Genomic DNA, 25893 nt, shown 5'->3' on the forward strand with positions numbered 1-25893 from the left:
ATACCCTGCTTTTGCGTCAAGCTTGCTAAATATTTTGGCATTAGCAAATGCTGGGTTTAATTCCTCCACAGTTGGAATTTTGTGTGGGCATCTCCTAAGGCTGGCATTCAGTTTTTGAGGATCTAGGCATAGCCTAAGGGAGCCGTCTTTTTTCGTGCCGTACGTCAGACTGGAGCACCAGTCTGTGTGTTCTTCCACCTTTCTTATTACACCTTGCTCCACCATTTTATCCAGCTCTGATTTTAGCTTGTCTTTGATGTGGATACTGCATTTCCGTGGTGGGTCAATGAAAGGTTCAGCATCCTTTTTCAAGAAGAGCTTAGCGGTTCCACTAAAATTGCCTAATTTATCAAACTGGTCTGGGTAAGCTTTCTTTAGCTCTGCAATGTTTGATATCCTCTTCAGTGGTTTCTGGCTGTTGTTAACCTTCTTGTTTACTGTATCAACATTGACAGTTACCAGGTTTAACAGCTCACTGGTTGGCAGTCCAACTACAGCTGGACCTGGCACATCCACAACATAGAACCTGGCATTGATCCATTGTGAGTCTTTGTACTGGCATGGAATGTCGATAGTACCCATACAGGGAATCTGATGACCACTGTATGCCGATAGCCTCCTGTAATTTTTCCTCAGCTTTTCCTGCGCACACGCATCCTTGCCATACATCTGTCTGAAGGTGCGTAGTGGAAGAGTATTGCCTGATGCCCCTGTGTCTATTTTTAGACGGAGTGTATGTCTGTGGCCTGGTAGGTCAGGTGGTCTCACGTTCAGTGTTGTGTATGCCTCTTCTCTGGGTGGCTTGCTCTCAATGCTGTGCATGCACTTCTCACTGATGGTGATTGAGTAGAATTTTGTTTGGTACTCCCCTTCTTCATCAGCCTCTGTGCCGTCTATAGCATTGATATGGGACTCACCCCGCTGTCTGTGGTAACTCCTGGAGGCCTGTTGTCTGTCCTGTCTTTGTGGTGGTGGTGGAGACTTGCTTCTTTGGCTTTGACCGAAGCGTTGTTGTCCCTGCCGCCTGCTTTTCCTGCAGCACTTCGCCCAGTGGCCTCTGGTACCACAGGCAGAGCATTCATCGTTGAATGCAGGACATTGACAGGGTTTATGGCTCCTGCCACAGTTTTGGCATATTCGCCCTCTGTCCACTGCATGTATTTTCTCACCATGTGACATACCCAGTTGGTGTAACTGTTCATTGCCTGCTGATAGGGCTTCATATTTCCGCCCCTCTTGTAGCACCTCTTGTAGAGGATGGCCTTTGGGTTTGCTGTACAGGTCATTCCTCAGAGCATCGTGGGGTGTGCTGGCAATGATCAGCTCCATTAAACGTTCATTGAGCTCTTCATCAATAAACTGGCATTTTTGAGCTAATGTTCTGGCTCTGGTCACAAAATCATCAATGCTTTCGTCTGTTTTTTGTCTATATTGCATTAATTGGAGCCTATGGATTCTAAAGTTAACATTCAATTTTAACTGACCTTCATAGAATTCCCATAGTTTGGCTGGCTTTTTTTTGTCAGCCTCACTGAGTCCACTAGCATTCAGCCGTTTCAGTCCTTCATCTCCAATGCCACGACATATTTTTCGTGCCTGTTTAGCATCGTCCTCTATTTCCTCATCTTCCAGGTAAAGAGACATTTTTTGTTTAAACAATGAAATAGCCTCACCCTGATCCGGGTCGGCCCAATTCATTGTTGGCAAATGTGATGCCATGACGTCTTCTCATTCGGGTTGCGCTTCCAGCGTGTGGACTGCTGCTGTCAGTTGTCAGCTGTCAGATTGCTTCATTAGCGCCGAGTTAGCGCTGACGGAGTGACGGGTTTCCTACTGCCGATGCATAATTATCCTCAGACAATCTCCCGTCCTGCTTGTAGCAATCCACTACTGTTACCACTGTCACCATGAAGTGTTATCGAGACAATGAAGACAACGAGTTGCAGACTGGACTCAAGTTTACTTGGTTGACATAGCGACGCTCATACATACTGGTGCACTCTTATATATTGTCCGGGTTGCACACCGGCATTATATGGTACCTACTGCAGAGGTGCCCGGATTTGGCTACATATATATCATGTAACTCTGACCAGGTTGATGACTTGTCTGCATTCATGTGGTCAATGACAGCAGCTAAACAGCTATCAAACGGTCTGCACTGGGAACTTGCACTTGAGGAAACTCTCTTGAAGTCATCGTAGCACTTGGTGTGATACTGGGCATCAGCTGCATGCAGGTCCAGGACGGCATTTACCCGTAGAGCCACTTCCTCAGCCCATTGATCCTGGCGCTCATCACATTTAGACAAGATGATGTTTTTGAAGGATGGCATTCCTGGTCTCTCAACAGTCCGGCATTGTTTCACTGGATTCCATCTAGCAGGGTGTTTGTTGTCTTTGGGTTCGCAAATGATACCACAAAACAGACATTGTTTAGAAAACTCAGAGGCATGAGAACGAGACATACGTTTCCCTAGCTGACCATCAGATGAGCTGAGCTTGCGTTTGGTTGCATTTCTAGACTTAGAGCCATAACATGATTTGTGACAAACTACAGAGGCTGAGGCTGACTGTCGACACACCATGGGTAGCAATGATGTTCAATACAGTCTCAGTTGTAGCTGAATCGTCAAGCTCTTCACTCCTCTGAAGCAAAGCAGTAATGCCTTTTGGTCCAGATGTCTTGAAGTCATTGTCCTTGCCGTCACAGGGCTCAAATAGGCATTTCTTAATTGACATGTCAATCTGAAATTAACAAAAGAAGAATGCACTATTTGTATCCTCCGTCTCTGCACTACCACACACTCTACATTACAGAGCAATATGGATACATTGCCAGGATGCACATTTCGGATGGGCTGTTCACTATTCCAATGAAAACATGTATTTCCCATGCTATTGAACTTGACTGGTATTTGCATTAGGCCTACCTTTTGGGTCTCTTTCTCTGCCTCAGTGCCTCAGATCTTCTATCACACAATTCTACATTAAGTAGAGCAAAAGTACCATATGAATACTCTACAATATTTAGAATCAAACTTGATGCTTCTCTGTGTGACAAGGGATAGAGCCTGGTGACGCGAGGCTAGGTAATAACAGGTAATAATCACACACATAGACGCCTACATAATGGAGCAGTCGAAGCAGGTGCCCCACCAGTATTGAGCTTGGGGGGGCAAACATCTGATTTTGCACCCCCACTTTTTGATCATATGAAAAATATGATATACCCCCCCCAATATATAAATCTAACCATAACTACGTAATTTCAATCAAATTAATAATACGCAATGACACTTAATAACAAGTTTTTAAGTTTCCAAAGATTCCAAAGATGCATGTCATGACATACATTGCTAACATAGCTAACTACTGTAGCTATGCATTAACATTAGTTACCATCAGATGGCTAACGTTAACCCTAAGAGCTAGCTTACTACAGCTTGTGATCATATTATATTCAGTGTTTGTTATTATTGGATAGTAATAAAACTAGTTTGTGTATCTCTTTCTATTTTCTCAACTTACTTGCATTGAAACAACAATCCTTGAAAATCAGGGGTCTGTATTTGCTGCAGCTGCTCGTTGCCACAGTAGGAATGAGATCATGGTGCAAATTAGCCACTTGGAAGTTTTGCGTTAAAGATTAGCGCACTGAAGTCTCAGTCAAGGCTATGAACTGGGGTTCTGAGGACATTTTATAAGGTAACAGTCACATACAAAAATCCAATAGAATAGTTTCTAGTTGTGGCAGCAAACTGCTCCGCTGCCACGTGGACTCATGGCAGAGCTGCAGCAGTTACCCCAGTAACCAAGCATAAGCACCTAGAGTACCCGATTAGGCGCTCTACAAATTAAAGTTATTATTATTATTATCATTCTGTTTACAATTGAACATTCCATGAAAATGATCTATAAATTCAGCATCTTCTGAAACATTTATAAACTGAAAATTCATAAAGAAATTGCACCAAAATGAGTAGAAATTTGGTAAATTCCAGTAAATATTGCAATTTTGAAACTTTTTTCTTCTCTTAAGTATCATACATGGATTCAGCATCCTGAACAACCCCCAAAACAACTCCAACATTGTTGAAATTGATCAAGTAGTTTCTGAGATTTGCCCATTTAGGCGATTATGCAAATGTATGCTAATTATGCAAATAAAAAAAGTTGCCCAACATTTACAACTTAGCATCCGGCACTTTCTGAGTGCTGGGGACCCGTACTATCCATATCCATCATAAAACTTTGGTGGTTCCGAAATTTCCGGGTTCACAATGGGGCTCTATGGGATGGCAAATAGACTATTTCAACTACCTCTCACCTCACAAACTCCGTATATCACTCTCTCTCTCTGCTCTCTGCTCCTTCCTCACCTCCACTCAACCTAATCTGTCTCTCCTAGGGTTTTATGTTATGTGTGTCTGGTGTGTGGTGTGATGTGGTTGATCACGTAGTGCACAGGTGTGTTCTATCCATCCTAATCAGCTCCCTAATTAACTCTCCTCTCTCCACAACACACATGTAGACTGTCTCTCTCCACAACAACACACATGAGAGATACCTGCTGTCTGCAGTAGAGATGTCTGCAGTAGAGAGATCAGTGGCATCATTTCAGTAAAAGCCAAGGTATGGCGAGGAGGGAAGGGGGGGGATTTTTTGGATTTTTTTTGTCAAATCAGTTGTGCAATAGTCACTTTTGGTGAGTTGTTTCTATACAATTCACTTATATGACATTTAGGTATGACACATGACTACACAAGCATTTTTAGTATACAAATGTGTCAACAGACTAAAGCAGGGAACCACAATATTTTGCATACAAATTATGCAGAATGTAATATCATAACTTTTCTTGCAATTGAGCCAATTTTCATTAGGTACGGTTCTGAGGTGTGTGTTCAACAGAAGGCAGTAACAAAAACACGTTCACAAAATGTATGGGTTACTGAATGCTGAACTGCACTGTTATAATCACTAAGCCATTGTAAGACCATACCTGTGTCCCTGTATCACTTGTCTCTGCTGCCCTTTGATTAAAAAAATTCCATTTTCCTTTTTTTTGGGCATATTTCAGTTAGTCACAGTAAAAGTCACCTAGTAAAAGTGAGATAATTGACAATATCAAAACATGCTAGGGCTGTACCGAATAGTTCGAAGCTTCGTTCATAATGTTGACATACGAATTCTAAATCAACATAAAACATTTTAATTATAGGGCGGTCAGGTGGCGTAGCGGAGATTGCGCTCGTCACCAATGCAGGAGACGCTGAGTTCAAGCCCAGCTCTCTGCGTTGCCACCAGCTTGGCTGGTCGTTCATACTAATACAATTGGCAGTATTAGGGGTTGGGGAAACTGGCGGGTGGGAATCTGGCGTTGTGGACACGAACGCCTACAGGTCAGGTCTCGGCGCTTGCTCAGCGGGGCAGGACTTGGTGGAGATAGCGTGCCCTCCCACGCGTTACACTTCACCAATGAGAGCCCTCGCTGCCAAAAGACGTCACTGGCTGTCTGCGCACGTCTCGGAGGAAGCGTGTGATCGACTCGGGACGCCCTTGTACCGACTCGTAGGAGAACATGCATACAGCAGCCAGGTAGGGGAGGGGGGGAATTGGCACAACGACTAATTGGGATGGGGAGAAAGTAAAAAAGAAAATTAAAAATGTAATTATATTAAATTTTTAAATTTTTTTTACAATTTTTATTTGCCAAGGTATGGCGAGTGCCATACCTTGCCATACCAAAATGACGCCCCTGGTAGAGATGTCTGTTGTAGAGATGTCTGCTGTAGAGATGTCTGCTATAGAGATGTCTGCAGTAGAGATGTCTGCAGTAGAGATGTCTGTTGTAGAGATGTCTGCTGTAGAGATGTCTGTCGTAGAGATGTCTGCAGTAGAGATGTCTGTTGTAGAGATGTCTGTTGTAGTGATGTCTGGTGTAGAGATGTCTGATGTAGAGATGTCTGCCATAGAGATGTCTGCTGTAGAGATGTCTGCAGTAGAGATGTCTGATGTAGAGATGTCTGCTGTAGAGATGTCTGTTTTAGAGATGTCTGCTGTAGAGATGTCTGCAGTAGAGATGTCTGCAGTAGAGATGTGTGATGTAGAGATGTCTGCTGTAGAGATGTCTGTTTTAGAGATGTCTGCTGTAGAGATGTCTACTGTAGAGATGTCTTCTGTAGAGATGTCTGCTGTAGAGATGTCTGCTGTAGAGATGTCTGCCGTAGAGATGTCTGCAGTAGAGATGTCTGTTGTAGAGATGTCTGCCATAGAAATGTCTGCTGTAGAGATGTCTGCCGTAGAGATACCTGCTGTAGAGATGTCTGCTGTAGAGATGTCTGCCGTAGAGATACCTGCTGTAGAGATGTCTGCAGTAGAGATGTCTGCCATAGAGATGTCTGCTGTAGAGTCTGAGATGTCTGCTGTAGATATCTGCTGAAGAGATGTCTGCCGTAGAGATGTCTGCTGTAGAGATGTCTGCTGTAGAGATGTCTGTTGTAGAGATGTCTGCCGTAGAGATGTCTGCAGTAGAGATGTCTGTTGTAGAGATACCTGCTGTAGAGATGTCTGCTGTAGAGATGTCTGTTGTAGAGATGTCTGTTGTAGAGATGTCTGCTGTAGAGATGTCTGCTGTAGAGATGTCTGATGTAGAGATGTCTGATGTAGAGATGTCTGTTGTAGAGATGGCTGCTGTAGAGATGTCTGCCATAGAGATATCTGTTGTAGAGATGTCTGTTGTAGAGATGTCTGCAGTAGAGATATCTGCTGTAGAGATTTTTGCAGTAGAGATATCTGCCGTTACTCCAATACCATGAAGCTGAACGGCACTCTGCTTGTGGCGCTCAAAGCGCCAGAGAAATACTTTTGAAAAACTCAAAAAGTGACATCCCTTTTTCCTGGCTACTCCGGATAATACACAGACCTTGTTGTGAGCAGTTTCATGTAGGAAAGTCTATCTCTGCCCCTACAAAGGACACTCGACTCAAAGTCGAGGAGGAGGGGGGTGATCGATACAGGCCACAGGTTTAATTGTGATAGCCGCATGGTTGCTAGCTAATTGGCCTTGCTTTAATTACCTGGGTAAACACACACACGGTAGGGACAGAGGTACCACGACAGAACCCCCCGCCTCTCTCTCTCTCTCTCTCTCTCTCTCTCTCTCTCTCTCTCTCTCTCTCTCTCTCTCTCTCTCTCTCTCTCTCTATCTCTGGCCCTAAAAGGGACTCAAAGAGACTTTGAAAACATGGACAATTATTCAAAACTCCCATACCAAACACAGTAGCAAGATTTGTGAGCTGCTGTGGCAAGCAAAGGACATCCAACGGAATACAACCATCATACAGACTGTCAACCATACACAAAACAAATGATTACTTCTGTACTGTACTGATTTCTTCTGATTTCTCTGTTTGAGTGTTTTGTTTTGTTTGGCTTTGGCAATGTAAACGTATGTTTCCCATGTCAATAAAGCCCATTTGAATTGAATTCCATTGAATTGAGAGAGAGAGAGAGAGAGAGAGAGAGAGAGAGAGAGAGAGAGAGAGAGAGAGAGAGAGAGATAGGAGAGAGAGAAATAGGAGAGAGAGACAGAGGAGAGAGAGAGATAGGAGAGAGAGAGAAAGAAGAGAGCGAGAGAGAGAGAGAGAGAGAGAGAGAGAGAGAGAGAGAGAGAGAGAGAGAGAGAGAGAGAGAGAGAGAGAGAGAGAGAGAGAGAGAGAGAGAGAGACTCAGCCCCCCATCCCTCACTATTGGATGCCTCTGAGCGTTCCCAGGGATAGCTTAGTGTTAGCAGGTTAGCTTAGTTAGCGTTAGCAGCTAACATAAGTTGAGGATTTTACCGCAATGTGGGAGAAACAGGAATGAGGATGCAAAGCATGTTAGACCATTGGACCCGTTGCTCGTGAAAGGAGAAACTCGCTCAAGTTTTCATCACACATAGAAACAGCGTGACTTGCGAGAGGAGTTGTTACAGAGCTGGGCTGAATAGCTAGATGTCATAAGATGGAACCTCACTGCTCTGTCTATGAAATAACAATTACGCGTTGACACGCTCACTACGCAAAGCTATTACTTGCACACTGTGCTCCTAAATGATTTTTCCAAGTTAATTCATTTTTAGGGGCAAATGCGAGTGAAATGGTCACACTGTAGAGCCCTGTAGAGTAATCATAATCATATTCTGCCCAGAATCTAGTCCTGGAGAATTCCAACCTCCAGGCCAATAAATCCCTGATTTTATTTTTAACACAAAAACGTGTGGAATATTCCCATATAGGCTAATGTTGATGAGTTTGACCTGTAGATGGAAGACCTTCCCAACCCATTGTAAACATTGTAACAACATCGCCATGTAAACACACCTTTCATAGACACAAAATACACAACTATAAACTCATACATGATCATGCTGTTAGTCCTTGTACCAAGAGATCAGTCAATCAACTAGTGATATAGAGATGATGGTGTTACAGTGGGAAATGAAACATAGAATAAAACGTCCACATCTCCACAGTATCTCACAGTATGATGTGCTATTATCATCACGCTAACTGAATCAGGGGTAATGAGTCACTTAGATATTAGGGATGTGTGTTAGAGAGAGAAGGGAGAGAGAGAGAGAGAGAGAGAGAGAGAGAGAGAGAGAGAGAGAGAGAGAGAGAGAGAGAGAGAGAAGAGAGAAAGAGAGAGGCAGTGATGCAATTTAGCCTGCACTGTAAAAAATAAATGTTTTTTCACAGGAAATTCACTTATTTTACAGATTACTTTTGTTTTTCTACTTTAACACTTTCAATGCCCACGACGTGATAAGACGTTTTATCAGCCCCCCCCCCTGAATGCCCACGATGACAATTATCGGTTTATTTTTTTATTAGCGATCTGAATTCATATTTCATCAACCGAGTCTCCCGTTGGTACACCAGCCCCATCAGGAGCTCAGAATGGAAAAAAGCGCCCCCTATCGTCTATCCCTGAAAACTGCACGTCAGTCGCTTAGACTGACCTGGGATCAGTGATATGTAGAGGCGGGGCCAGCTGGCTCCCTGAGCTGGCGAGACGTCTGCTCAACATGGAAGTGATCACAGGACGGGAATCAGCCTGGAATATATATTCACAGTAGCCAATCGATAGTAGACAGTAGTGATCGATTTTTGGAATGGCGATCAGGAATTGGAATTATCTTTTTGGAGAACATCTGATCTGAGGTAAGGAATCTATTTTACCAGTCTTGGGATAATCAGAGTTGTATTCGCCGAGATCTCAGCGTTTGCCCTATGTGTGTGTGTGTGTGTGTGTGTGTGTGTGTGCGCGTGATCGCTTTGAGGAAATCAGAGAATCGATTTTCAGCTTGCATACGTACACATACTATCGATAATCTAGCGTTTATTTGAAAACGATTCATAAATAGGCCGAAAAATTACAAACTTTTTGTGTATTCTAGAATATTCCAGTAAAGGGCGATTATCATGGAATATTTATATTTTCCTTGAAAACGAGGGCTTTTCAAAATGCTATAAAACGAAAATGAACCGATAAAAAAACAATCCGCTTCGACAATGTTGACTGGAAAATGAGTCATTGATAAGCGACGGGCAGATTAGACACATAGCCATAATTTAAAACATAGATTCGGCGTTATTAACGCTAACATTTAAGTGGATGGTGGTCATTCAACCGGTAAATCAAGATTAAGCTTGGGCTCTGAAAGTGTTAAGTGTAAATGCCATAAAAATACAGTAAATTACCTTTTATCAAAATATTAACCATTAATATTAACCATTAAATAAAGGTTGTAATCTGTAAATGTATTTGATTTTACTGTAATTTGACAGTAAGTATTTGGCAACCATTGATGCCAGACATGTACCGTTTTCTTGCAGCTTTTTTTCTTACAGTGTGGGGGTAGAGAGTGATGTCATGGTATAGCTGGGGGAGAGAGAGAGACTGAGAGAAAGAGAGAGAGAGAGAGAGAGAGAGAGAGAGAGAGAGAGAGAGAGAGAGAGAGAGAGAGAGAGAGAGAGAGAGAGAGAGAGAGAGAGAGAGAGATTGATTGATTGATTGATTGATTGATTTTTATTAAAAATACAGCTTCCAAGGGATAAAAACATGAGAAAGTGCAAGCACTTATTTCCATCATGGTCCCTGATTTTGGACATGGACAGACGTCATAAAAAATAGAGCATCATAATAAAACAGAGCATCATAATAAAACATAGAGCATCATAATAAAACATAGAGCATCATAATAAAACATAGATCATCATAATAAAACATAGATCATCATAATAATAAACAGAGCATCATAATAAAACATATAGCAACCCCATAAAACCCTCCCTACCCTCTCCTCTAATTTTTCGCTATCATCGGTAACAGGTCAGTTCAGGACCGTTTCCGATGACGCTCGCCAGATATTTCGTCAAGGCCATTTTAGATAATCACGCTGAATTAAACACACATTTTTCGTGGGATTTGTATACACTTTGGACCTGTATGACTATAAGACTTCAGGCTCTGGAACCGTTATGTTTTCCAGCTTCTACCTCTCAGCTGGAACCCAAAAACAGGCATCTGGCAACAAGTCAACACAAAAGTACTTCTTGTACATTCAAGTTGAGTGTATAATATATATATATATATATATATATATATATATATATATATATATATATATATAATAAAAACATAGAAAAACAACCTTTGAGTGGTACCACAAGAATGAAAGTGATTTCAATTATTCAAAGCTCAAGGCTTTTGTTACAGGCTTTTGTAAACCTGGCTACAACCCACGTTCGACCCTCCAGACAGACGCTTTGCAGAGGGGTGGGGGTGGGGACGAGGAGGAGAAGCGAGAGACATATAAAAGCTGCTAAAGTCAAAAACGCTCCCGAACAGAAGGGACTGTGAAACACAGTGTGTCATATCTCACGCTCTAAATGTGTGTCACCCAGTCACCAGAGTATTCTGGAGCTTCTATCCGTCTCTCAACAAAGAGGACAATCACTGAGGATGGTAGGTAATGTAAAATAATTCTAAATAACAACTAAAACTAAAAAAATAAAGACAAAATAAAATAAATTGCTCCCCCTTATGGTAATTTCAGTTTTACCATGGTGCTAGCCATTGTATAAATAATTGACCAAGTATCGACACGTTCATCAAATCAGTTCTATCCATGTGGGGAAATGGGGAGTAGGGATGGGATACATTCATTTTGGACCTGCCAACATTTTCTTAATGATAAATTCACAAATCAACAATTTCTTTAGGGGAAACCCAATACTTTTATTCTGCATCTAAAAGCTCTGTGGATGTATTATACATTTTTTATAATAATTAGTCTACATAAATATTGTATCTATAGCATCTTTAATACCATGGTATAATCCAATTGAAACCACAATACCAATGGCAATATCATGGTATTTACATCATATTTTGGTCACTACCATCAAAGTGAAAAAATATTATGGAAATACCATCGCACTTCTGCATGGTGTCTGGTCCCAGTGAGAGGACATAACATGGTTATATACTAGTACTGGCAATCGCGTCTCACTCTTCGCCATATTGAGATATACCTCATATCCAGTACCTACTGTACTACATGAACGAAAACAAAGCACCCTTGCACTTGACCAGGCCCCGCCCCAGTGACCTCCTATAAGTCACCAGGCGTGGTCATACTCGCCCTTCCTCTTTTTTCGTTTTCCATCATGGACGTGCTTTGCATCCCATGTAACTAGCTGTGATGAAATGCAGAGAGAAATTGAACAATGTTGGTTTTCGCCGGAGATTTTCCAGCCCCTGGAATCTTCTCGGCATGTTCCAACGGCGCGTCGGGCCTGTCCTGGGGTTTCCTCGTCTTTTGACAGCAGATCGAGGGACGTCACGCGATGTTTAGGTATCGGGCTAACTCGCGTCCAGGTAGGATCTGCGCCACTAGGCATAACAATGCTGGCGTTGGTGATGCTGCTCGAGTTGTCCCGGGAGACAACCGAGTTGTGTATTGGCGCAAGGGGCAGGATATCTGGGTAAACGTTGTTGTTTTCCCGGTTATCCTGGAGCGCACGGCTAACGCTATGCTATATGCTCGGTTAATAATAATGATAATAATTCATTTAATTTATATAGCGCTTCTCAATAACCCGAAGTCGCTGACAATAGTCGGGAGCAAAGTAAAAACAAAGAAACGAAAGCAAAGAAACAAAAACAAAGAAACAGCAAAGAAACAAAAACAAAAGGAACATGAGACCATGGGGGGAACAGGGAAGACAGCACGATAGCACACAAAGACAGGAGACAGACATCAGTCAGGTTGGAGGGGGGGGGGTTTATGGGTGGGGGGGGTTAAAGGCAAGGGAGAACAGATGGGTTTTGAGGCGAGCTTTGAAGGTGGAGAGTGTAGGGGAGTCTCTGATGGACTGAGGGAGGGGGTTCCAGAGTCGGGGTGCAGTGCGGGAGAAGGCCCGATCTCCAAAGTTTTTGAGTTTGGATGTCGGGACAGTGAGGGAGGCAGTGGAGGAGGACCGGAGGGAACGGGTGGGGCGGTAAGGAAGAAGGAGATTAGTCAGGTTGGGGGGGGCCAGGCTGTGGACAGAAATGCTGGAACTATAAAACGGCAGGGGGTGCTGGGGGGTCGCCAGATGATAAAAAAATAAAAATAAAAAATCTTTTTTTTTTTTCTTTTTTTTGCGGTCAGGCCACTGAACTTAGAAGCAGGCCAGGCCAGTGTTTCTAGTTGCACCAGTGCAATAGTTAGATAACCTAGGTGGGGAACAACCAGGAGATCACTGCAACTCACACAAGTTGGAGAACTATCTCTCTCTCTCTCTCTCTTGCTCTCACACACACACAAAGGGAGCTGCATGTGATTGGTGGAGGCGGGATCCTTACGAAAAACTGCTAATCATTGACACATGCTAGCCTGTAATAATCCCCCCCAGAAAAATGTACTTTGCATTTGATATATTGCAAATATATGCCATCACACACACTGGCATTTAAAGGGTTAGAATTATAAAATGAATATGTGGTGTTATGATCAGGGTTGAAGTTGAATAAAATATTGTATTTATCAATTACAAAAAACTGAAAATCCATACAAATCTGTGTTGTTGCTAATCATACATATGCTAGCCTGTTTTTTAACAATAATTTGTGATGCCATCACAAACACTGGCATTTAAAGGGTACAAATAAAAAAAATGCCTGCACCAGAATGCAGGAAATTAAGTCTTTGTTACAAAAAAAATCCTGGTGGGGGACCCCCAGACCCCCTGCTTAAAAAGTGGCCTGACTGGGGCTATATTTCCTGGCCTGAATGATTTCCCCAGTCCGGCCCTGGTTAAAAGCCTCCAATGCTTATTAGTGTGTGTGCGTTTGAACGTTTGCATGTTTCAACCATACATTTCCATTTAAAATATTTTTTTTTACCTCCTATAATAGTGGGGGTCGCGGCTCTCTGACACCGTTTTTTTTTGGGTCGCGGCCTGAAAAGTTTGGGAACCCCTGGTCTAGCCTGTACCCCCCAGACATGTTGCTGGCCCCGTCAAAACAGTATCCTATCAGCCTCTCCATGGGCAGGTCGAGGCGTAAATGTATTTTATACACAAAAACAGCATCTCGGCTGTTGTGTCTGGGCCGGGCATTGTAAAAACCCCAAAAGAAGTTCTGAGCTTCCAAGTTGTCATCTGCGAACTGTATATTACACGAGAATTGTTCTTTTCCAGTGAGTGACATCAGTGGTTCCGTCAGCGCTCAAGCCAAAGATTGGGCTTTTGGATGCTTTGCCTCTAATTTGTCGCTGAATATCATGGTCAAACAGCTGTAAGATTTCGTTTTGGATGTTGTTGGACATCCAGTTGTCTCTCTTTTGGAGCCAATTCTTCAACTCGGGATCAGACTCGGTGCGCACTCTTTCCATCATGAGCTGCCATAACACCCCATCCCTATTTGCATCACCCCTCAGTGGAAGCCCCTGGCGCCCGAGGGGGGGTATAGGGGAACAGACTCAGTTAACTCTTCAATACCTGATGCTGAGGCTCTGTCTCTCTCTGACGTTTATCAGATTTTGTGGGACTGTCACTGGGACCGGCGGGACGTTTAGAAAATAAATCTGATATTTTTCTTTTCTGCGAGTGAGACATTCTGTGCTAGCAAAGTCTGACTACTAGCTAAAATCGACTGACTGCGCAAGCACTGTATCACAGTAGCTCAGTGGTTCGTGGCGCGTGGGAAGGGCGGGAGACGGGAGGTGAATACAATTAGTTGTTTCACCTGTCATTCAATCAGTCTGTGACAGTCTGTCATCACTCGAAAATCTACTCGGTTTTACACATATGATTGTGTACATACAGTAGTGTAATGAATGAATGAAAACTTTATTTAACAGATTGGAGAATGGCTACAATACAGTATGGCTCAATACACACAATATTAAAATGGTGAAGTGCTTTGAGCAGGATAAACTTATAATATACAGTGTTACAGTTATACAGTTACAGTATATACAAATATTTTTTTTGTATCCACTTTTTCTCCCATTTTCCATATTTTCTCCCATCCCAATTTCGTATCATCCAATTCAACCCTCCCCTGTCACGAACGCTGTTTCTTGCCTCCCACAAGCCGGCTGCAATGTGGACTAAGTCATACATAGCACAAGTCCCCTCCGGTACTTGAGGTAACAGCAGTCGCATCTTTTCACCTGCGCAGCTCGATCTCTCAGTGGCGAGGAGTAACGCGTGGGAGGCTCACGCTGCCCCCGACACTTCCTGATTCTACTGCGCAGGCGCACCAACCGACATGTAGGAGTCGCTGTCCACAACGCCCGATCCCCACCCATCAGTTTCCCACCCCCTAATACGGCCAATGTGTATTAGTACGGACGACCAGCTAAACTGAAAGCAAATGTGGAGCGCTGGGCTCGAACAGGCAAGCCCGGCGTCTCCAGATTTTGCGGCGAGCGCCTTGCCCACTACGCCACGTAGCCGCCTACAGTATATACAAATATATAAATACTGTCATAAAAAAAACATTTTTTTTTTTTTTTTTTTTTTTTTTTGCAATAATTGAGAGGGGGTGCTGCAGCCCCCCCCCGCACCCCCCCTTCCAGCGTCCCTGGCTGTGGAGGGCTTTGAAGGTGAGGAGTAGTGTTTTAAAGTTTATGCTGTCTTTGATCGGGAGCCAGTGGAGAGAGTGGAGGACAGGAGTGATGTGTTCACGGGACCGGGTGTTAGTGAGGAGGCGGGCGGCTGAGTTTTGGACCATTTGCAGTTTATGGAGGGAGCGGGAGGTGATGCCAGTGAGGAGGGAGTTGCAATAGTCCAGGCGGGAGGAGATGAAGGCGTGAATGAGGGATTCAGCAGAAGGGGGGGAGAGACAGTGACGGATTTTTGCAATGTTGCGGAGGTGAAAGTAAGATATTTTTACGATAGAGCGGACGTGGGGTCAAATGAGATATTTTTTTAATTTTTTTTTTACTTTTTTCTTTTCATGTCAACATTCACACGCACAATATACGCATACCTAGGATTTGACTTGATTCAACAACAAAGCAGTCGGGGCAAGCCGAAAATGGTCAAATTTTTTTTTGAAAGCTAACCTCACCTTTTAATTGCCAAATAATAACATACACTCTTACCAGCGGTCAAAACAATGCATTTACTGCTTTTTATATAGAAATAAAATGTATATTATGCATATTAATGCATAATTTTGGCCCGGCCCTCCAAAATATTTTCAGTTGCTCATTTGGCCCCCTGGGAAAAATAATTGCCCACCCCTGTTCTAAAAGGTCTTCCCTCCTCTTAACGTAAGGTTATGTATATAACCAAGTTCTATGAATTATGGTGAGGCTCAGCATCGGTTGCATAATATCTCGCTTCAGTGGATATGCACTGAATACATTTCAAAATGTACTTTTTTTTTTTTTGTTACTTTATTTTTTATCGTTTATCGCTTTTTCTGGTCAAGCATGACCGACAGAAACAGGTTGAAATGGGATGTAGAGCAGGGGAAGACATTCTGAGAAATGACGGCGGGTCCGGGAATCGAACTCGTGTCCCCCAGATCCGTGACGAGCACGGTTTTCCCCGACGCAGAAATAGCGCCGAGATATGCGGTGAGCTACGGGAGCTCCCCTCAAAATGTACCTTTACATACCAACATCCGTCTGACCACACCCCCATCTGCTGCCTACATAAGCAGGGGTGGGGCCACACACTCATCTCCTTCCCAACAAATTTCACCACAATGAAAGATCAAGGGCCGCAGCGGCGTCCTGATGCTGAGCGTCACCATAATTCATAGAACTTGGTTATATACATAACCTTACGTTCTATTTCATTATGGCTCTGCTCAGCATCGGTTGCATAACAGGAGCTGAGCGGGAGCCAAAGCTCGACAAATGTACCCCGCTGAGGCCCCCCACAACCATCAGACCGGGGAGGACCGAGCCCCCCGACCCTCCCTAATGGAGGATACCCCCCCTATTGGAGGCTTACGGGAGGGAGACGGATCCGACCGTGCGAAGAGGAACTCAAGCAACTCAACGCACAGGGTGAGCAGACCGTGGCTTGACCCCACGACTATGCACACGCACAACCCGCATGCCACCAGCGGCACGGTTGTGTAGTGGTTAACACTGTCGCCTCACAGCAAGAAGGTCCAGGGTTCGATTCCCGCTTGGGGACCAGGTTTCCATGATGCCAGTTACCCAGGTGGGGTATCTCCCAGGCCTTTCTGTGTGGAGTTTGCATGTTCTCCCGTGCTCGCAAGGGTTTCCCCCCCTGATAAGATAAACCCAATGGAAAAACATGCACAAGAATAGATTGCTAACGCTGTGGCGTCCTTGACGAAGACGGACAGGAGCACTTGGATTGGTCCCCTGGCACGGCTCACGTTGACGCCTGTCTGCTCCCGGCTGCCCTTGGGGGGGAAGGACGACGAGATGGGTTAATCGCAGATACGAATTGCATGCATGCATTGCATATGTGCCGATTGATGAGAGAAATAGAAATGGAGAAATAGAAACCAGGGAACGAACGCAAGGAACAACCCTCGTTACTGCCCCCAAAATCATGGGGTCAAGAGCAAACCCAACCCCGTGGCAAGGCTGTAGCAGCGGAGCGCGAAGGAAAACCCAGACCCACTGAAGGGACTGGATCCCCTGGAAAAAGGGGGCCTGGAGAGGTCAATGACGCCAGGCATCAAGACCCCACCAGGTGGTCACTTAGTGACACCGCCCCCCACATCACCAGCGTATTCGGATAAGGCCCCTCCAAGAGCGGGCCCTTTCCCCCCAATAGCACACCGCCTGGCACACTGACCCTGCAAACAGGCAGTCAGCATGGCCGTAAGCACTCAAAAAAGGTTAACCAACGGAAGCAGGCAGCGCACCGGTGAAACCAGGCAGCAGGCTGTAACCTGAGCCTGGAGCACTGCGGACGAGACAGGCGCCAAAGGAGTCAGCTGAAAACAGCCCCCCCGGCGGAAGGGGCGTATGCTGGCGTTGTTGATCACCATGACAAAGCCTCCATTAAAAAAACCCACCCAGAGGGGTCGAGGCAGAGAAGGCTGACATGATTGGCAGACATCATGAACGTGCAGGGGCACACTCAACCGGGTAACCCGGGAGTTGACTCTGCTCCAACACACCAGGGAATCAACCACCCTCTCGGTACAGACGGTGGTTGTTTCTATAACCCCTCAAGAAAAAACTTCAAAACACACTGGCTATACCGCAGCACAAGTGTTTCAGTTTTCAAAAAAAGGGTTATTCCAAACCTACGGGTCGACGAAACATTACTTCGGACCGGGCCCGGCGGCTCGGGAAGCACAGGGTTACCAGAGGAGGTCCAAGACCACCCCAACAGCCCCCTCTTCGCCACGCGTGAGAGAGGAGCGAAAAGAATGGAGAACCAGCCCTAAGCACACCGCACTTGGTATTCCCAGGCGGTCTCCCAACCAAGTACTAACCAGGACCGAACCTACTTAGCTTCCGAGATCGGACGAGATCGGGCGTGTACAGGTTGGTATGGCCGTAAGCCATTACGATAGTGCAGAGTACAACATGTACCCAACAAAGAGTCTCCATAACGCCTAACCCTGTGACACCCGGGCCGACCCGGCATTTTTCCCGCCGAAAAAAGCACAAGTCCCTCAGGGTACCAGAACAGCAGATCTGCATCCCCGGCGGACAACGGGTTAACTGACCTGGACCAGCGCGACCAGACCAGTCCTGTGCCCTAACCACGCCGACATGCCCACTCCAGAAGAGGGGGTAGGTATGCGTGTCGATCTAAAACATGAAAAGAGGGTGCCACCCAGACGGTCCCATTTGTACCGCGCTCAGTGGCCCACCCCAAGGGCGTGAGACCCCTCTACCTATGTTCTATTTAAATAGTTTTTATTGGTTTTTTAAAGGTTCAACAACATTATATACATACGTACAAACATACATACAATACATGACTACATATAACCGCACAATACCTAAAATAAATGAAAAATAAAGTGGACAAAAATTTTATTAAAATAAAAATAGTAATAATAATCAAATAAAATTACATTGTTCCTATAGAGGTTGTCACTTGCCATATAGAAATTGCCTATCCTATGCCTAAGCATCCTCAGCCGGGAATTTTAGATTGAAATAATCCAGAAATGGCTGCCAAACTTGGAAGAATTTCTGGGTAGAGCCCCTGGTGGAGTATTTAAATCTCTCAAGTTTTAGGTGTGCCATCACATCTTCGACCCAGCGTCGATGTGATGGAGGAATTGCTGACTTCCAATTAAGCAAAATAAGGCGTCTAGCCAACAAAGAGGAGAAGGCCACAGCATCTGTTTGAGCGACAGATACCCTGATTTCGCCAGGGAGCACTCCAAAAACTGCAACCAAGTGGTTGGGGCTGATCTCCCTGTCACACATGAATGAAAATGTTTCAAAAACAGAAAGCCAGAATCGGGATAGTGATGGGCATGACCAGAACATATGGCAGAGAGTGGCTGGAGCCTGATGGCACCTGGGGCAGGTCGGATCCACATCCGGGTAGATCTCGGCAAGTCTGCTCTTAGAGAGGTGTAGTCTATGAAATACCTTGAATTGGAGTAATCCATGTGTGATGCAGACAGATGATGAATGTATTCTTTTAATTGCCAATTGCCAAGAATCTTCAGGGATTTCAAGTCCCATATCCTTACCCCATGACTCCCTGATACGGTCCAGTGATGGGGATGCCATCTCTTGGATATCACTGTATAGTGAACTCACTATCCTCTTTTGTTTTGGGTCTCCCTCCAGCCACTTATCCAGCCACCTGTCTGGTTGAAGTACAGGAAAAGAAGCAAAATATTTCTTTACAAAACCCTGCACCTGTAAATATCTAAAAAAAAATTAGCGGGGGATGTCATACCCGCCTACCAACTGTTGAAAGGACATAAAAAGCCCTTCTTTAAACAGGTCCTTCACCTTCTTTAGCCCCTTTCCGGCCCATGTTTTGAATGCTGCATCCATGAGTGAGGGCATAGAAAGTGCATTAGATGCAATTGGGAGATAGGGTGAGGCTTGTTTATATTTAAAGTGAGTCCTAAACTGTGCCCATATACGGAGTGAGCCAATCACCATGGGGTTATTTGTGAGGCGCTTTTTACTGAGTGGCAGTGGAGCACACACTAGTGAGGATAGCGATACCGGGTGGGCGGAGTGTTGTTCCATGTCAACCCACACCATTCCGCCTCCCCCATGTGATGCAGCCATCCAATATGTCAATTTATGGATGTTTGCCGCCCAATAGAATTGTAAAAAATTTGGGAGTGCTAATCCTCCATCCTCTTTCGGTCTTTCCAGGAATGCCCTTCTAATACTCTGGGTGGTCTTATTCCAGATAAAGGTTGTAATAAATGTGTCTAATTCTTTGAAAAAGGATTTGGGGATAAAGACGGGCACTGTTTGAAACAAAAATAGGAACCTGGGCATAATTGTCATCTTGATTGAGTTAATCCTGCCGGCTAGTGATAGGGGAAGTGTTGACCAGCGAGCAAGATCATGTTTAGCCTTATCCAGGGCTGGTTTAAGGTTTAGCTTAAATAAGTCCCTATACTTGCGTGTCACAGTCACTCCCAGGTATGTGAAAGACTCAGATATTATCTTCAGTGGGTACGCCCCGAACGACATCTTTCGAGCTAAATCATTAACCGGAAACAACAAGCTCTTAGAGACGTTAATTTTGTATCCTGAGAACTTGCCAAAGTTTGAGATAATATCCAGTGCCTTCGGGATGGAAACATGGGGATCGGACAGGTACAGGATCAGGTCATCTGCATAAAGTGATAGTATATGTGTTTGGCCGCCCCTAGAGATACCTGCGAGGCCCGCATCACTCCTCAGAGCGACCGCCAGTGGTTCAATGGCGAGATCGAACAATAAGGGACTCAATCCGCAACCCTGTCTAGTGCCCCTCCCTATCTGAAAGTATTTGGAAATAGTCTTATTGGTTCAGACCGAGGCCTGTGGTGAAACATACAAGACCCTAATCCAAGCGCGGAAAATGGGCCCAAACCCAAACCTCTCTAGAGTTGTGAAAAGATATTCATATTCAATGCGATCAAATGCTTTCTGAGCATCGAGAGATAACAGAACCTCTGCTGTGGGCGGGGCTTCAGGAGAGTATATGATATTGAACAGCCTACGTATGTTACCAAAGAGCTGACGCTCCAGAATAAAGCCTGTTTGATCCGCGTGTACCACTGTATGGATAACTGACTCCAGTCTACTGGCTAAAACTTTGGTTAAAATCTTATAATCGCAGCAAAGCAAACTGATTGGCCGATATGATTCACACTTTAGAGGGTCTTTTCCTTTTTTAAGAAGGGCTGAAATTGTGGCCTGAGTCATTGTGGGTGGGAGTGACTCCCGTTCCAGTGCCTCTGCATATACATCTTTTAAAATAGGAATTAGTTACCTATGTTCTGATCTATTCCGTTAACATCCCCCAGATATGAACGAGAATTCATTGAGACAACCTAGTAAACTGGCGCTCGGAAGAGACAAAACTCCATCCCAGTTGCCCTATAAAAACGCTGTTTTAATAACAAGCAACCAAGGCGCACTTAGCCCCTGCGTGATTCTTAACAGAAACACCCCGAGCCAGCACTATGTCCACGTCGAGAACCAAACACATCAATGGATAGTCTAGCAAGACCCCAAACATTGTTCCTCCAAGTCGCCTGGGAGAACGACACGGAGCCGTCGTGCTTCATGTTCCTTCCTCTTTTTATTTAAAAAAGAAAGAAACACAGACTGACATGAATCCCACGTGACGCAGCTCAGGGTAAAAATAGTTTACATTTTTACATCCCGCCACCCTCGCGACAGGGAGGAGACGGAAATCCCCAGAGAGACTTCCCACGCAAGCTGTATAGATTGAAAAGAATATATTGCAACATTGAGCTATGTAACACTTGGGTTAGGGCACTCCGAGGAGGAGGCACTGAACCAATACACACTCAATAATCGAATTGAATCGAATACACACACAATAGAGCAGAACTCCTTTTTGAAGTTCTACTCACCTTGACAATCTGAGGAGGAGGCTCTGAAACTCTGAGGAGGCTCCCTCACAGGGAAGGAGAGTCCGAACTCACAGAAGGCACTTCTCTTTGAGGAGGAGCTTCGTGAGGAGGAGCTCTGACAACTCCCTGAAACAGATCCATAACATGGACCTGAACAACCCACAGAAGTCTTACCAACAGAGACGAGCTCAGTGACGTACTCTATGGCGGGGGAATTTCCGCGGTGCACACGGCCAATCTTCCAGGGCGTGGGACCAGGAAACCCCCCCCCCCTCCCCTTACCCTGTAACGTGCCGAACAGCAACGTGACAGGAACCTTGAAGGACAGGTGGTTTCTGACCAACAGAAAAAAGGGGAGGAAAGGATTACCAGTTCACCCCTTTACGACCCCTCACCCATGATACGATGTAATGACAAGTAGAGCATGACACAGTCATAGCCTGCTACATGAAGCATCGAACAGCCTCACATAGCTCATGTGCTAACCTGCTATCTGATTTTTACTAAGGAAAAAACACAGAACAGAGAGGGCCCCCTTTAAGAGCCCCGGTACCAGACTTACATATGTGCTTCTGTGGGCCAAACCTAACCCAGTTGTAGATCACAAGACACACACAACCCTTCATCACAACAAAAAATGGCAAAGTACACTCTTGCTACAGAGGAACGCCGTTTTTCATAACGAGAGAATACAGAATCCTCGATTACGTATTGGCCACAGGCCTTGCTAAGCACACATGATAAGTGACCAAACAATCTTTTCGTTAGGAAAAAATTGTTTCTCAAGCGGAAAGCACAACCCCAGCAATTAAGCTGAGGGTTACATCGTATCCCCACAAACACAGTGACACAATATATTGTAAACAACATGTCTGAGAGGAGGGGGGGAAGCCCCAGGGAAACCGGGGGGGATCACCCCTCCTTCCTTACCCTTGATACGACCAAGTTGAACAGGTAACCCTGTTAATATGTGAACACACTGTTCATTGTCATTAGAGGCTGAGAAAGAATTCATTCCTCAATCACATGTCACTAAGCATAGCTTCATAGGTTAATTAACCCCCTTAGTTGTGAGTTCACGTTACATAAACACACAGTGACAAGACAATTCACACACAACACGCGTCGTATCCTCACTGTATTGCAGAAACACACGTTTTGGAAAACATCGTTATTACAAAACATTTAGAAGGGAAGGAAAGAAGAAGTGTTTAAAGTCCGGTCGGGACCTTCCTACCCTGAGCGCAGGCCAAGAGAACTGCAATCTGGCTAACGGGACACCGAAGTTGAACACAGCATCTCCTGTGTTGGCGACGAGGGTAACGTCGCTGCACCACCCAGCCGCTACGTTTCTCCATGTTGACGCAGTCCTCGCTGGCAGGGCTCCCGGTGTAGGTTCGACTAACATCCTCTGTCAAAGATGACGTCGTAGTCAGAGTGTTTAAGGCATGTTATAGTCATAGCAACGTTCAACAGTGTAGCATCAAGCTAACAGCCGCTCTCGACTGATAGCAACAAGCTAACGTTTCCTAGCCTAGTGACACAACGGGCTAGCGCCGCAGCTAACAGCTGACTGGCTAACAGGTAGGCCACAACTAGCACGCAAGCTAAGCAGCTATGACCTGAACTGTACACAACGACATAACAAGCCACACATCAGACAGGCCGCCGTCTGAAACCCTCCTCATCCTTTAAGAGAGAAGAGAAAAAGAAATGTCAACACAGTTTACAACGGTGATTTTACCAGACATACGGCGGAGCCGGCACAAGTCCCATCTGGGCTGCAGCCGACTTGAACATGGATTTTCCGATAACGAACATCCATGCCCACATTTCCTCGTTAGGGTGTACTTTCACTTTTATGTGAAAGATGGGGCCTGCACGGGACAGAGAAGCATCCGCTTGTCCAGAGAATCCTGGGATCACCAGGTCCTGGTCGCGGCCCACTAGTTGACCATAATGGGCTTCAGACCAAGATCCTCCGCCGTCGCCTAAGAGGCCGAACAGAGGACCCTAATCTGGGGCCGGCTTTCGTAAAAATTGTCAGCTAGCCCCCATAGCACTAACAGACAACTGGCGCTCGCAAGCAAACATTACTCACCCAGGCTCGAAAACCAACCAGTCCCTCACAACAGACTTCCACAGTCCAGCTGCATGGCCGGAGGGCCAAACCCATCCAGCCGCAGCAAAGGAGGACTGCAGTTTGGGGAGTATATCAGCGACGCGAGCCCCTAATACGAAAAAACCGGTGGAGGTTTAGAATGATCATCATCTTCCAGACACTCCAGTGATGAAGACAATATCGCCGTATTTTCTCGAAAATAGTGAGAGAGAAAATAAAGATATAATGTCAACGTATCTCCTTGTTCTTCTCTTTTCCTTTCCTCAGACTAAATATTTTCTCCACGTCAAGTGGGTATATAACAGGCACTTCTTTGTGGATGAAATTTGAGAAGGAGATGAGTGTGTGGCCCCACCCCTGCTTATGTAGGCAGCAGATGGGGGTGTGGTCAGACGGATGTTGGTATGTAAAGGTACATTTTGAAATTTATTCAGTGCATATCCACTGAAGCGAGATATTATGCAACCGATGCTGAGCGGAGCCATAATGAAATAGAACCATTCATGCTGACGGTCAATCGGTGTCTACTGTTGGGAGTATTGACGGGGGGCTTGTTTACCTTTTTCATGGGTGAATGGGCTGAGGCCTAGGGCTGGTGTGCTTTTTGTGAATATTATGAATGGTATGCAGGACTGGTTTTCTCTGGTCTGCATCCCCTTAACGTTGTGTGTATGGGCTAGCCCATTCTACAGTGTATTGGTGGTGTTTTAGTTCATTTATTCATTAACCCTTTCATTGGTGCACACCACAGTGGAGGTTGCTGGTTGCAACCACCACTGGTGCTCCGTGGTTATGAAGCAGGTGGCATCAGTCCTTTGCCTCTGGCATGTTGAAACAGTGCCCCGCCCGGCCGACGCGATGAGGTGAGTCGGCCCGGCGGGTGGCTGGTGGGCTGTTAAGCCTATACCGCCACGGTATAGAATTGGCAGCGATTAGTAACTTTGTTCGAATTGCTGTTTTTTTTCTGTCAAAAATGGTGTCTGGTGGCGGGGCCTTGAGGGCCAGCCGACGTCGAAACATCGCGCGAGGTTTTTGACGTTATTAGCTTTGACCTAGCCACAAGCTATAACCGCAGGGAGGGCTAGGATGCTGTCAACGCTTGTTTACAGACATCTTGGTTGGATTAGTCTCCATTTGAGAGGGTGAGAAGTTAAAAAAAATGTTCCCTCCTCAGGGCTCCCCTCTCCGCAGAGGATCTTGGTCTTCTGCTGGAGCGCGGGCGGTATTTGACCTAGGCCCCACACCGCCTCACGCCGCGCAGCCAGAGGAGAGAGCACGGCCTCGCCAGCAGTGACAGCTCTGGTCAATGAGATCCAATCTCTGTGGGCGAAGCAAGCCATCGTCGTGGCGTTTTCCTCCCGGTATTCTCTGGTGCCCGAGAAATCAGGAGGGGGGGGTGTCAGACCCATGCTGGACCTGTCCATGCTGGACCTGTCCCATGGGAAGGTTCAGCATTTTGGACCGTCTCCTACCTGTTGAACACTTTCAGGTGGGGGCCTGGTTCTCCTCCATAGACTCCATGTAACAACACATCAACTACACTCATTGCACACACATCCACATGCACACACTCACAACAATACATTATATTCATATATTATTAACCCTCGAGTCAACCTTTAAAAATTTTTAATTTTGCCCTTTGCCGAAACTGCGATCTCAGTAAAACATATCTTTTTCATGTATTGTTCCAATTTTCTTTCATGAATATCATTATTAACGTCAGTCCTCACCATACATATAGAATATTTATTCATTTTCAGGATTTTAACCATTTCTTAAATTAGGGTTAGGGATAGGGTTAAGGTTAGGGTTAGGGTTAGGGTTAGGGTTAGGTGGTTAGGGTTAGGGTTACCGAAAAGGTGTAGGCTGAAGCTGAGGCTTATAATTGCCTACCCTTTTTACATTACATTATTTACAAAAAAGTATACAAAAAAAACTTAATTCAGTACATAATTTAGCAAAAATAAAAGGTTACAAAAGTTTCATAGTTTTATATACAAAACATATAGGCCTACACATTTATTTATTTGTTTTATAATATATATATTTTTTGTCACGATTTTAATACAGTTATGTTATAATTAAATACAATTAGGATAATAATCAGGTTTTATATTTATGTATTACCTTTATGTATTTATTAAATGTTTTAATTTTTTTTTTAGCATTTATTGCTTTTTCATGGTCAGA

This window comes from Notolepis coatsorum (assembly GCF_963971535.1).
Source record: "Notolepis coatsorum genome assembly, chromosome: 5".
Taxonomy (NCBI): domain Eukaryota; kingdom Metazoa; phylum Chordata; class Actinopteri; order Aulopiformes; family Paralepididae; genus Notolepis; species Notolepis coatsorum.